The sequence below is a fragment of the Echinops telfairi genome, unplaced genomic scaffold (assembly GCF_000313985.2).
Source record: "Echinops telfairi isolate 266 unplaced genomic scaffold, ASM31398v2 ScPeMD7_3;HRSCAF=10, whole genome shotgun sequence".
Lineage (NCBI taxonomy): Eukaryota > Metazoa > Chordata > Mammalia > Afrosoricida > Tenrecidae > Echinops > Echinops telfairi.
The window spans coordinates 29,296,701-29,301,559 of NW_022103899.1; positions in this window are offsets into that span (position 1 = coordinate 29,296,701).

Genomic DNA, 4,859 nt, shown 5'->3' on the forward strand with positions numbered 1-4,859 from the left:
TAAAATGCTTAGACATGGTCTTTTTTTCCTTTCAATCATTTTATTGGGGGCTCGTACAACTCTTATCACAATCCATACATCAATTGAATCAGGCATGTTTGTACATATGTTGCCCTCATTCTCTTCTAGACATTTACTTTCTATTGAGCCCTTGGTACCAGCTCTTTTTTTTCTCCCCTGTCCCCCCATAGCCACCCCCCACCCCCCGATAGATTGTACATTGTTATTATTTTCATCTAACACACCAACCGCTGTCTTCCTTCCCCCATGTTTTCTGTTGTTCTTCCCCCTGTAGAGGGGTGTATGGTTATGTGTCGATCTTGACATTGGTTCCCCCTTTCTCCCTTCCTCTCCCTCTCTTCCCCCTAACCTTCTGGCATCACCACTCCCACTCCTGGATTCTGTGTGTTGTGATCTTCCATCCCTTTCTATACCTGTGTACATGTTCCAGTCTAGTTGAACTGGGAAGCAGCACTGGGGTCATGGTAGTGGGGGATGAGGAAGCCTCAAGGTACCAGAGGAATATAGTGTGTTTCATCTATGCTGTACTGCATCTTAGTGACTCATCTCCTCTCTGTGGGCCCTCTGTGGGGAGATTGTTCCACTATCTACAGGTAGGTTTGGGATCTCTGCTCCAGCCCCCCTCATTCTCAACAATACGTTTTTGTTTGTTATGTGTCTGCTGATGCCTATTACCTGATCCCTATGACTCCTCACGATCGCACCATTGGTGTGCTTCTTCCATGTGGACTTGTTGCTTCACTGCTGAATGGTGGCTTGTGTACCTTCAAGCCTTTAAGACCCCAGACGCTGTATCTTTTTAATAGCCAGATACTATCCACCCTCTTCACCACATTTGCTTATGCACCTGTTTTGTCTTCAGCAATTGTGTTGGGAGGGTGAACATCTCAGACTGTCAATTGGTTAAAGCAAATAGACATGGTCTTTAAAATAACTATAGTAACTAGGATATATGTATATAAGATATCCTGATGGAGTAATGGGTTTTGCACTGAGCTGTTAAGTCTCAAGGTCAGCAGTTTGAACCTACCATCTGCTCTGAGGGAGCAAGATGAGGTTTTCTGCTCCCAGTAAATAAAGATTTACTGTCTTGGAAACTCAAAGGGGCCATTCTACTCTGTCGTACATGGTTGATATGAATTGGAATTGACTTGATGGTTTGGGTTTTGGTGGCACTACTGGGGGATAAGTGTTGGACTTCAAATCCAACTGCCACTCCATGGGAGAAAGATGAGTCTGTCTGCTCCAGTAAAGACTGAGTCTTGGGAAACCTTACATAAAGTTTGTTATGAGTTGGAATCAACTTGATGGTAATGGGTATAAAGGTGTAGGACATGCATAAACAGATGAGGACTTTCTATATGAACAAAGACATTTTTAAAAGAGAGAAGTAGAAATGCTAGAAATGAAGAATACTACAGCAGAAATAAGCACTATAAACAGAAACGAAGTCTGTCTTTTGACAGGTCTAACAGAAGACTACATACAGGAGAGCTGGGGTGGGGTGTTTTTGAAATCAATGAACTGAAAAGACAGGACAACAGACATTACTAAGACTATAAAACAACAAATATATATAGGATAATATAAATGATAGAATGGGGTTAGGGAAATAATTGAAGTGATGATGGATGAAAAAAATGTTCAAATCTGATAAATAAGTTCAGAACACCAAACAGGATAAACACAAAGCACATCACAGTAATAGTGCTTAAAGCAAAAATGGAGAGAAACATCTTAAAAGCCACCAGAAATAAAAAGATAGATTATGTACAGAGGAACAATAAGAATGACAGCTAACCTTGCACCAAAAGCAAGAGGCCAGGAGATGCTGGAATGATCATCTCTAAAGTGCGGAACTGCGGGGATGAGGAGAAACCATGTTAACCTAGAACAGATTTTCCAACAACATTAACCTTAAAAATGAAGGCAAAATATTTTTATATGGACACAAGCAGAAATAATTTGTCTCCAATAGACCTGTACTATGATAAATGCTAAAGGAGTTCTACAGGCTAAAAGGAAATGATGGTAAATTGACAGAATGAAGATCCTAGAAAGGATAAGAATTGTCAGGCAAAATGAAGGACTACTTCAAACACATTATTCAACTGTCTGTGTAACTTGAAGGAACCCTGGTGGCACTAACTTAGGCTGCTAGCCGCCTATGGTCAACAGTTCAAACCCACCAGCCATTCCTTGGGAGAAGGAGGAAGCTATCTGCTCTTATAAAGATTTTATAGTTTTGGAAACCCAATACAATTTTGCTATGAGTCAGAATCAACTCCAAGACAGTGGGTTTGATTTTGGTCATACATGATTTTGAGTGACATCACTAAAACTCTAACACTAGAAATCCAGTATTAAACAGCTTATATAAAATAATTTCTATGACAAACAACCTACTGAAACAAGAAATAGAGTATGTGTATTAAACAGCTTATATAAAATAATTTCTATGACAAACAACCTACTGAAACAAGAAATAGAGTATGTGTTTTAAAACTTTTGCACATGGACTTTTCCACCTTCCCAAATGGCTTTCCTGGTGAATTCTACCAAGCATTTAGGGAAGACACAATACTCATCTAATATAAACTCTTGCAGGAAACAGGAAAAGAGAACTGTGCCCAACTAATTTTACCCCACTGCCATCAAGTTGATTCTCACAGTGCTCCATAGGGTTTCATTTCATAATGGCAGCATAATCCTGAAACTATACACAGACAAGAGCATTAGAAGAAAATTGCAGGGGCAGTGAATTATTTAATGTGATTTTTCTTACTAGTCTTTAACTCCCACAAAAAGACCTTTCCCTGAAGGGGAAAAAGAGGGTAAGGGAGGGGAGAGGAGATAGGATTCACTTGTGAGTAATTTCCAACAGGAAGGATTCCCTGTTATGTTATTGTGCTGTGTATAAAATGAGCCCTCTGAGAAGCAGGACAGATCTTATTACCAGCAAGAGCCAGGAGTGGAGCATATCCTCTGGACCAAGATTCCTGCACAGTCAAACTCCTGGATCCAGATGACAGCTATACGATCAGAGTACCAGCAGCAGAACCAGGAGCCAGAGCATGAAACCGTGATGGGCTTCCCAACCCACAGAACAAGTTAAGATGAATGCTTTTGTGCAGAAGGCTGGCTTGCAGAGTGGGGTGCCTCTGGGCACTTAAATGGGGAAGCTGGACCTGGTGACCCACGGAATGGAGCTAAGTGCCTCTGGCCGAGATGTACTGGAGTAGGGTGCCTTTGGGCACTAAATTTAGGGAGTTGGGCTTGCTGACCCAGGGAAATGGAGCTGAGTGCCTACAGGCTGAGGCTTACTGGAATGAGGTGCTCTGGGCATTTAATTCCGGGAGCTGTGTTTGTTGACCCACTCAGCTAGAGGTGAATGCCTTCAGGTTAAGACTTACAGCACAGTGGTAAGTCCCTTTGGGCATTTATTAGCAGACTTGAAAAGGTTAACAAGTCCTGGGTAAACAACTACCCTGAACATTTCTTGCTGACATTACAACTTGTTAACTTCCTTAATAAACATTTCAATCATGACGTTTGTCTGTGAGTTTCTGTGCTGTCATTGCAAAACTGGTAAAACAACATTAATTAAGTCAGCTTGAAACCCCACAATCTTCCTTAAGGAAGATCGCCAGGTTTGCCAGGTTTTCTTCTCCGGTTTCTCTGGACCAACCATTCAGCTTGTATTCAAGTGCTTAACTGTGGACACCACTCAGGAACTCTTTCTGAACACAACCAAAACCCCAAGCTCACTGATGTCAAGGTGACCCTACAGCCAGTGCAGATCTTCCCCCTTAAGGTGTTCTAAGGCTGTAAATCTTAATAGAAGCCAGTTGTCACAACTTTCTACCATGGAGCACCTGGTGGGTTTAACAGCTGATCTTTCTGGTCAGCAAGCAAGTGCTTTAGCCACTGTGCCACCAGGGGTCATTCTTTATGAACCTAGACCCCCCTCCCCAAAATAAATCCATAGTAAAATACCAGTATATTGAATCCAGCAATATACAAAAATGGTGACACCTCACAACCCACAAACCCACTGTTCTGTCAGTTCCAACTCAGTGACTTTATAGGACAGAGTAGAATTGCTCCTATGAAATTTCCAAATCTGTAAACCTGTATAATTGCCACATCTTCCTGATGAGTGGCTGAGCGCTTTAACCACTGTGACACCAGGGTGCCTTAATAGCAAAACCTAGTAGGTTTATCCCAGAATGCAAGGCTGAGTTAGCACATTAAAATAAATGACTGCAATTCAGTACATTAACAAATAAAAGTAGGAAAATCACAATAATTTCAGTACTGAGGCTCAGCGCTTCCTTTAAGAGACATTAGTTAAAGGAATGAAGTTAGCTGACAATTTTCAGCTGCCACACTGTCTGAATACACCAAAGCATCTCATCTCAGTTTCTCTGATACTCGCAGCCAAAGACTGACCATGTATCAGTAAGAGAACTGGACCATTTCTTTGCAACAGGGCACTGGAACAATCCAGGGAGGCTAAAAGCAGACACCTATACTTTATATTGGATTATGGGCTATATAGTATAAAATTACTGCCAGGAAGGCATTGAATTTTTTTCCTTTCTGAATAGGGGGCAGTATGCAAATAAGCTTGGGAACCTATGTTTTAGGCAAACAGCCTGGGTGAGAAGTTCTCAAAGCAGCAGAGCAATCTGAGATGCCATTCAGTTCTCCTTTTTCCCTTCACAAGTGACAGACCTGCCCTGTGGTCTAAGGCAAGCCATAGACTGGGGACACCATTCACAAATATGTCTGATATAAGACTTATACCTAGAATATAAAGAACTGTTACAATTAAA